Source organism: Ochotona curzoniae, unplaced genomic scaffold (genome assembly GCF_017591425.1).
Source record: "Ochotona curzoniae isolate NIBS_2020 unplaced genomic scaffold, NIBS_Ocur_1.0 contig_1274, whole genome shotgun sequence".
NCBI lineage: Eukaryota > Metazoa > Chordata > Mammalia > Lagomorpha > Ochotonidae > Ochotona > Ochotona curzoniae.
In genome coordinates this window covers 11,601,157-11,611,300 of record NW_024465023.1, presented here as the reverse complement: position 1 = coordinate 11,611,300, position 10,144 = coordinate 11,601,157, and positions in this window count along the sequence as shown.

The window sequence follows — 10,144 nt, the reverse complement described above, 5'->3', positions numbered from 1 at the left end:
CTCCAGAATTAAAAAATGACCAACTTGGGCCCGGCACGGTGGCGCAGTGGTTAAGGTCCTCGCCTTGCACACCCGGGATCCCATATGGACACTGGTTCTATCCCGGCAGCCCCGCTTCCCTTCCAGCTCCCTGCCTGTGGCCCGGGAAAGCAGTCAAGGACCGCCCAAAGCTTTGGGACCCTGCACCCGCGTGGGAGACCCAGAAGAGGCTCCTGGCTTTGGATCGGCATAGTATCGGCCGTTGTGCTCACTTGGGGAGTGAATCATCGGACGGAAGATCTTCCTCTCTGTCTCTCCTCTCTGTATATCCGCCTTTCCAATAACAAAATAATAAAAATAAATCTTTAAAAAAAATGACCAACTTAATTTTAAAAATAGCCAAAATACCTGAACAAACACTCCCCTAAAGGAGACAGATAGGGAGCAATACATATATGAAGACAAGCTCTTTGTCAAAAATCATTAGATAAAATATAGATGAAAACAATGAGATACTAGCACACAGCTATCAGAATGGCCTGAGTCATTAACACTGACAACACCAAACACTGGTGAAAATGTGGAACAGCAGGAACACAAACTGTTACAGCCACTTCAGAAGACAGTCTGGTAGTTCCTTAAAAAACTACACAGATTCTTAACCACCTGATCCTTGAGATTGACCCAAATGACTTGAGAGCTGATGTCCACACATGCTTAGTTCTGCATGAAGTTGTTTGTAGCAGTTTATTATTCAACTTTGTTGAAACTTGGAAGCAACTGAGATCTAAAGTAAATGTATGATTCTGGTACATTCAGACAGTGAAATAATATTTAACACTAAAAGTAAATGAATCATAAAATCATGAGAAAGCATCACAAACCCTGAAATGCATATTACTGAGTAAAAGAAGCCAATCAGAAAGGGTCATGCCTGTTTCTAAACATAAAAACATCAGTGAATGCCAAGGATTAGGATGGAAAGGAGGTGAATGGGCTGTGGCTGGATTATTTTTTGGGCACTGTAAGTGTTCTATATGATATTATAATGGTGGTTATCAATCACTATTTGACAAGCTCCATTTACAGTCCCAAGAGTAAGCCTTCAGGTAAACTGTGGACTTTAGGTCATAAAGACCTCTCAATACATGCCTATCTATTGGCAAAGGTACTAAATATCAGCAGTGGGAGGGTTGTACTTATGTGGGGAACAAGGAATGTATGGAAACTTTCTTTACTTCCTACTCAACTGCTCTAAAAAGTAGTCCATGAAACACACACACATACACATATATAAAAAATACAGTATGCTTCTCATTTCCTCCAAGTATTACTTGATTAAGAAGCTAGCATGGGGGTGGGGGAGACAGGTGATTATAAAGCGCAGTCTTTAGCCCTTGTCAACATGAACAATAAATCAGGTCAATAAACAAGTTCATTGTGTATATTTAAGTGAATGAACCACTAGTTATAAGCTAGTTTTCATGAATTATCTCTTTTGGCATCTTCTCTATCATTTTATGGCCCCCTTCAAAGCATTGAAGGGACATCTTTTCTTACAACATACTGTATGTCTCATCAAAGGCATAAATCAGGGACCAGCTTTGGTGAGTAAAAGATGCAGAAAGAAAAAAGACTCCACTCTAAATTTAAGACCTTTTGAACTTCATAGAAATCACTTTAAGAGCAACGTTCTTAGTGTAATAGAAAAATTAAGATTTTTATCTGGTCTTTCCCTTTTTAAATAAATTCTCTGCAAACTATACCATAAAGATAATGAAAAATTATTTTATACACAAAATTAAAAATGTAAGGATTCAAAGAGGACTGAAAATCACTGAGGGGGAAAAAAGACTTCTCTTTGAGGAAATAAATCCTCTAACAAAATGTGTTGTGTTGCTTCAGTGTGGTTCTAAAATTAGCCCTGCCTTATGTAGGTGAGAAATAGGGTTATTGAAATCACCACCCGGGACAGACATTTGGCCTAGCTCTTAAGCCATCAATTGGGACACTTGTATCCCATATCAGAGGGCCTGTGTTTGAGTCCCAGTTCCATTCCCAGTGTGAGCTTCCTGCTGATGGGGGGCAGCAAGTGATGGTGAGTTTAGGGTTCCTGACACCCACATCGGAGACATAATTTGAGTTCTTAGCTCCCAGCATTTGCAGCATGAACCAGTGAATGGGAGTTTTGTCTCTTGAATAAAAATGTTGAAAATATTTCTTAGTGGTCTGCTAAACTGCTGGGGGCCCTGTGGAAGAGGGAATGGCCCTAATGTGCATTTCATGTCAAAGGTCTTACTTCTTACTCCAAAGGAGTGCTTGTATCTGAGCCAAGGGGGCAACTCTTCCATGAAATTCTTCCTTCTCTTAGTCCTCATGTTGTGATGGAACCCACACCTACTTGGGCATCTCTTTCCTTTTAAGGCTTCCTTCCATTTGTTTCTCCAGTAGGATCCACCTGAGTAATTTATCTAGTTTTTGGTTCAAATATTAATTCACTGCTAGTTTCTATTCTGAAACTCCAAATAATGAATTTCCACTTATATTCAGAAATCTCCACTTAAATATAACATTCATACCTCTTGCTGAGGTAGAAAGTTAAACTGACCATCTGCTATTACACTTCACAGAGCCTTGATACAACTGCATCAGTAACCTCAACCTGAAAATTCTTATTTAGCTTTACAATTTAGAGAAAGTTGTCAACTTCTTACAACCTCACTTATTTCATCTGTTTTATGGGTAAAGAAAACTGATTTTAAAAGTTCCATGTGAAGGTTATTTGAGATATTGAACTGTCCTTGTTTTCTTTTTCAAACATTATTTATTTTTCTGCGTGGCTCTTCTCCAGGGCCCTGCAAGAGAACACTGAAGGAAATGGTGAACTCTGTTGGGGTTATAAACAGACCCAAGGTCTTTGACTCTCATATTATGATGTCTGCAAAACTACTGACAGGCTAGGAAGCAATAACTTTCTCAATAGAATAAGAAATCTTTCAGTTATATCTGAACTTCAAGCTCTTATGTTCTTACTATAAAATAATAGACTCCACTATCAAATCTTATTCTTCTCAAATGCTTAAATTTCACAGTACGAAGAAATCTTCACTTCCTGTAGTATTAAATGTGACCTTCATTTAGAAATAGATTTTTAATTGACTTTGCATGTCGTAGGAGCACTGCTTTCCCTAGTAGCTCAACAAATTCATATAAGATCAGTTTTAATCTTACTTAAGGTCAATTTCACATGGAAAGAATTATTCTTAGAGTTTGTACTGACAGCTTATAATTAATGTACACATTTGAAATGATGACTAGTCATTGACTGGATATTCAAAGCAAGATTATATTTCTTGATTTTCCTCCAAAAAAAAAGATATCACTCATCATATCTGACACATCTTTATTTTTCCCAAAAGACTTTTTTTCACATACTGAATAGTTTCTCTGTCCCAAATTTATGACTTTTTCAATTAAAACTTAATCTTGAAAAACATCATTGGTGGCGAGAGTCAAGAACAAATAACAGACTTGAAGGTATTGTACAGTTACTTTATGTGATGAATAAAGACAGGTTCATTTTATCTATCTATTCATTCAATCTGTATTTATTAAACTCCTATCAAGAGCAGAAAATCCTGCCTTTCCTTACTGAATTGATGAATAATTGCATTTTCAGAAATCATTCCTGCCTCTTCCAGACTGCAAGAGATGATTTTCCAAACAGTTTTTATACCTCTCATTTATTTATTTAGCTAACAATTTTTAGGCCATGTCAAGCCATTGTTTTAGGCCTTTGAAATAGTCACAAGCAGGACAGACATGGTCCCAGCTCTCATGAAGCTGACCTTAAATTTGGTAGACAGACAAGCTCATAAGCAAATACACAGTGTACTTTCAAGTGAAGGTTAGTACAAAGAAGTAAATAAAAAAGGATAAAGAGATACAGAGGTGGTGGTTGGGGGGGAGGGGGTGACCAAGGAGAGAAGAGAGGACGTTCCAGGGCTAGTGGGAGGAGACCATTGCTGTAGGCGCTGGGAATTAAGCTTGGCGCATTCAAGTTAAACAAAGAGGTGGGGTTGGTGGGCGCTGAAGGAGAAGGAATACAAGCCAGAGTAGAATAAAATGAACTGAGCACCAGACCACGCTGAGTCGGTGGCTGGGGTGAAGCTTGAGGGTGTGTTTGAACATGATGAGAGATGCCTGGAGAGTTTTGAGCTACAGAATGCCATGATCTGATTCATGTTTGTAAAAGATTGCACAGGAAGCCACTGCAGTGACACATGATGGCATGCGGATTGTTTTAAAAGTAGACATTGGGTCAGGCATTTTATCTGGCAGTTAAAACATCCATGTCCTATCTACCTCAGGGTATGTGGGTTCAATACCTAGTTATATCTCTTGACTCCCACCTTTTTTGTTAATGCAAGTGTTGAGTTCCAGGTTCCTGACTTCAGCTGAGCTGAGGGCCTCACTGTCATAGGCACCTGACAAGTAAACCAGCAGTGAGAGTTCTCTCTCTTCTCTATTCTCACTGTTTTTATTAAATACATTTTTAAAATTAATTAATTAATTAATTAATCAATTTTCATTTACTTAAAACATGTGGTAACAGAACAAGAGAGAGACAAAAATAGAGACAGAGACACAGGCAGATCTTTCATCTGTTGGTTCACACCCAAAATGCCCACAACACCTGGAGCCAGGACACACCAAAGCCACGAGCCTGAAACTCAAATCTGAGTCTCTCACATGGATGGCAGGATCTGCTGCTTCTCAAAGAGTATTATCAGGAAGTATTATCAGGGAAGCAAAGGTGAGACTCGAACTCTGGCACTCGGATATGGGATGTAGACATCCCAATAAGAAGCTTACCCACTGTACCATACTAGCTGCTCTAACATATATAATTAATATATTAAAATTAATATATGACATATACATTCTATAAATATACATTATAATATACATAATGTATATTATATATTATGTCATATATAATATATAAGCATATAATATGTGAATATATAAATATAATATATAAATATATATAAATATATAAAGAGCTTCATAAAGTTGTTGATGTGTTGAATTTGTGGTTGGTATGGAACAGGAATTAGGCTTGGCACTTAGATTTTGTGTGTGTGTGTGTGAACAACTGACAACTATATTCCCATTTAATTGGCTTAGAGATTGAGTACAGTGGGCACAGCAGGCTGAGCTAAGCTTCCTGATTAGGATATAATAAAACATACAATAGTACTGATGGTGAGCTACCCAGATCTGCTGAAGCAACAACATGATGCAGTAGAACCTGGCTGTAGGTACAGCCTCCCACCTCCTCTTTTAGTGTTACCAAAGTGAGGATACAATCAAAGCTCTCTATTATAGCTGCCTGACCTAAGAAACTAACAGTAGGATTTGTTGTGCCAGTGTTTATGATGGGAGAAGCATCAGCCCCGTCCAGGCATGTTTGGAGGGCTGAAATCCAAGCCTAGTGGTTGACCAGGATTGATTGCCTTAACTACTGGCCTTGGCCAGTTTCTATGGGGATCTGCAGGAGGCCAAGTCCCTCTCTGCAGGAACAAATTCATGGACAAATTAACACTTACCTCTTATTAAAGGCTTGGATGTAGTTGATAGTGGTGGAGTGGTGAAATGTAGCTGGATTCCAGAGATACTCTGAGGACAGAATTGCTGGAGAACTTGCTGGGTTGGCTTAAAGATTTGAGAGGAAAAGAGAAATCAAGGATATGTAGGCTATTATCCTGAACAACTGATGAGATTGTGTTGTGACTGACAAAAACAAGAAAGACCGAAGGAATGTGTAGTGGAGCCAGATGCAGAATCAAGAGTGTGGATTGGAAAATGCCTAAGAGACAGCCAAGTAAATAAGTGAACTGTACCAAGGGTCAGAGGGAGAGAGCTGGGCTGCACGTGTGAGTTTTGTGCTTACCTGTATTATGAAAGTGATTATGAAAGTCCAGTGCCTGAGTCATCTTAGGAGCGAATAAAACAGAGGAAGGGACAGCAAACTGACTCCTAACCAGGCTGTGTAAATATTTAGAAGTCTAAGGCAGGCTAACTGTCAACTTCTATTTCTACAAGACTCTTGGCTGCCCAGACCAAGACAAAAAGAAACATTCAAGCACCAAGTGATTTCAGAATGGCACCTGTGATTAACTTCATGCTCCAGGCCTCAGACAGACCGGAAATGTTACATATGATGACAATGGGGAAAATTTCTCTAAACCCAAATACAAAAGATGATGAAACCACTAATATGAAAAACACAACTTTCTCCCTGTTTTATGAAGAATTTCCTGCCAGTACAACAAAAGATGGTCAAAATTCCATAATTTACCTCATCTGTCAGAGAATGCAATTCAAATGATGCGATTATTTCAAAGTGTTTTTTTGAGAAGGATTTGTTTTTCTCGTGAATACAAGACTTTGCCTTATCTTTAACAGGGTTACATTATACCCTCCCCTCCACTCGAACTACAAAATTCTGAAGTTTCGGGAATTCTTCTCACATAATATGCTTAGTTTCTGTTTCAAGTCCAGATTTCTCAGACCAATATGTCAATTAGAGAGCCACGATGCTTCAGCTATAACTGACACACATGCACATTATGATTATATTTTTTATTACTCCAAAGAGAAATCATCAAGGAAATTTCAAAATGCCATTAGCCTTTCCTCAGCTTTTGGGTTTGCAGCCAGGAATTAGTTACGGCCTAAGCTAAATGAACTAGACATTCAATCATGACTCATGATACTTATCAGGAGCCATAAGGGTCTTGGTTGCATAGGAATGGTGCAGCAGACACAAAAATGTTCAACAATATAAAATAGGAAATTGTGTACATCCCTTTTCATTTTACTTTATTTCCTGCTCTTCTTGTCCAAAGAGTTGTTGCTGTTGCTACTGCTTCTAAAGAAAGAAGACTAAAATTTAGTAGGTTGCATTTCAAATGTTTCAGGACATTTTTTGAAAAATAGAATGAAGAGTGGAAGATGTGGCAGAACTTTTACTGCTCCATCAGTATCCATCTCTCCTCACATTGCCCGGCCCCTTGCCGTTGATGGGACAAGATGTCTAGTTCTGGCTAATGGGCAGAAACAATTGTTGCTCTGGCACATACAACACAAGAATCCAAGGTGCTAGCTCTCTAGTCCTCTCTTTCCCATACTTCAGTGACCTGGAGGCCATTTATGAAGGCTGTGGCATCAAAACATAAAAGTTCCCACTGGACAATAGCAAAACAAAGGTGGAAACAAAGAAATAGAACAATAGAAAAATCCTTACTGGTTAACGTCAACTTACATCAAGCTACCATTTTGGGAAGGGTGGAATGAGAGGGAACTTCCTGATCAGACTGGCTAAGACTGACTCATGTAGGGATCTGGCAGTTATCTTGCTCTCCTAATTTCACAAAAAGTCAGATAAACAATTTAGGTTCAGCATGGTGACCTAGAACTTCAGCATGTATAATTTCATTTTGCTTTGATCTGCAGAGCCTAGCGCACAAGCTCAGTCCAAACCACTGACATCCTATAGATTTTATTTAACATTCTGCAGGGCTACCTTGCAAGGTCAGACTGAGTCTGGGATGTCCCCCTGGACAGCCAGTCTTCCTTGGCTTCTTCCTCCTCTGCATTTTGCTTCCATTGTAGCCTTGCCAGTTTTCCCCCGGGAGTACTTTTTAAATATGTCCTAAGAAGATGAAGTTTCAAATTAAGGTCTACTGCTGAAGAATGACCTAAGAAATATCCATCTCCTTAGCTAGTCTGACATCTTTTTTGTTGAACCTAATTTGGAATACTAGCATGTGAGACAGTTGGACTACATGGTGTAGACTTACTGGATTGGAATCTACATGTTAATGATATTTGTAGGACATTTGTATACACATTAACATTCCAGAAGCACTTTTCTGTAAAAAGATCCCCATGAACTGGTTCAAGAAAAAGTAGGATGTCAGAATAGATCATAAACCATGGGAAAAAAAACTGGAAAACTTATTGGAGAAGACTTTCTGGGTTATGTTCATTTTTATAACATTCCAATGCTATTTAAGTAATTCTTAAAGTAGAGAAATTGATGGAAAACTTCCAATTCATTTTATGAAGTTAGCAAAACCATAATATCAAAACCTGATAAAGAATACACACTCGGACAGAAAGCTTACTAAAAAGTTCAGTGAGTGCATAGAACAAGAATCTTAAATTGAGCATTGGCAAATTGAATCCAGTGTGAAAATAAAAGAACAGTTCGTTATAGAGAGAAAGAGTTCATTCTGGGAATAGAGGTCATTTAACATTTTAAAATATATTAATACAATGTAGTACATCAACAGAAAAGCCAGACTTTCAATGGGTGTCTCCAAATGAATTGATAAATAATAAAACTAAGTGTCCATGAGTTATAAACATATGTGATAAACTAAGATAAGAAATATTTGTTAACATGATAGATGGTGTATTTGACAAATTAATGACCTACATCATTCTGGCAGACTTTTCATCAGGAATAATATAAGGAGTTTAAAAATCACAACCATTCATTTTCAATTTTTTTTTGTCATTTCTGGACTCCACAATGAAACAAGATAAGAAAAACAAGGTAGAAGCATTGGAAATGGAGGGGTAGGTGTTGGACATACTTGTTGGGATACCTGCAGCTGATAGTAGAGTGCTTGGATCAAACCCCAACTTTGCATCTGAGTCCATCTCCCTCTTAGTGTGCAAGATGGAGGGCAGCGGATGAGAGCTCAAGTACTTGGGTCCCTTACATCCGCATGGGAGACCTAAATTCAACTCCAGGCTCCTGACTGACCTGGCCCATCTCTGGCTATTGGGGACATTTAGGGAGTGAACCAGCAGATGGAAAATCTCTTTGTTTGCCTTTCTGTCTCTCTGTGTTTCAACTAAGATGAAATTGAATTAAGTATTTTAGCTTATTTTACCTATGTGGAAGATCCAGATGGAGTTCTAGGCTTGGGGTTTTGGTTTGGCCCAGGGATATTTTTGTGGGCATTTAGGGAGTAACCATCAGATGGAATGATGGAATCTCTCTTTCAACTCCTTCCTTCTCTCTATTACCCTCAAATAAATAAATGAAACATTTTTTTTTTAACAGAAGAAATATTGGTGGGGGCCTGGAACAGTAGCCTAGGGGCTAAAGTCCTCACCTTGCATGCACCAGGATCCCATATAGATGGCTGTGCATATCCCGGCTGCTCCACTTCCCTTTAAGCTCCCCGTTTATGGCCTGAGAAAGCAGTAGCAGATGGCCCAAAGTCTTGAGAACCTGTACTTGCGTGGGAGACCTGGAAGAAGCTCCTGGCTCCTGTCTTCTGATCAGCTGAGCTCCAGCTGTTACAGCCGCTTGGGGAGTGAACCAGTAGATGGAAGATCTTTCTCTCTGTCTCTCTTTCTCTCTGTAAAATCTGACTTTCCAATAAAAATAATTAAATCTTTAAAAAAAAATGTTGATCGGGGCAAGCATTTAACGGGTTCAACTGCTGTTTCTGACACCAGTATCCCAAAATGGAGCATCAATTTGAATTCCAGCTGCTTTGCTTTTGACTCAGCTCCCTGCTAATATGCCTAGCAAACAGCCGAAGATGGCTCTAGTGCTTGTGTCCCTGGCGTCCACTTGGTAGACCAGGAAAGACTTCCTGCCTCCTGGCTCCTAGATTCAGCCTGGCTCAGGCTTGGCTGTTGAGGTCATTTGGGAAGTGAACCAACAGATTTAAGATTTTCTCTCTTTCGTTCTCATTTTCATTCTCTCTTTGAATGGCTGTCTCTACTCTTCAAAATAAACAAATAAATAAAAATTCAGAAATAAAAGACCAGTGACCTAGAGAGAGTTGGCAGGTTTTTATGAAAAGTAAGGAACCTTCTGGCAGGGTGAATGCCTGAATGGTGAGCCATAGAACCTCTGCTTTAAGACAAGGCAATGAGAAAACCATGGGAGAAATTAAGATTCTCTTTGAAGATTGTTTTTCATTTACCGTGGTGCCTAGGCACATGAGAAATAAGACCTAAAGCTTTCCTCTATATAATAACAAAAATATCTTTAGCCTGGGGGGAGAGCAAGGTTGCTGTACCTCAGATTAAGCTACGTCTCACACTGGTAGCATTTCCTATCGGAGTG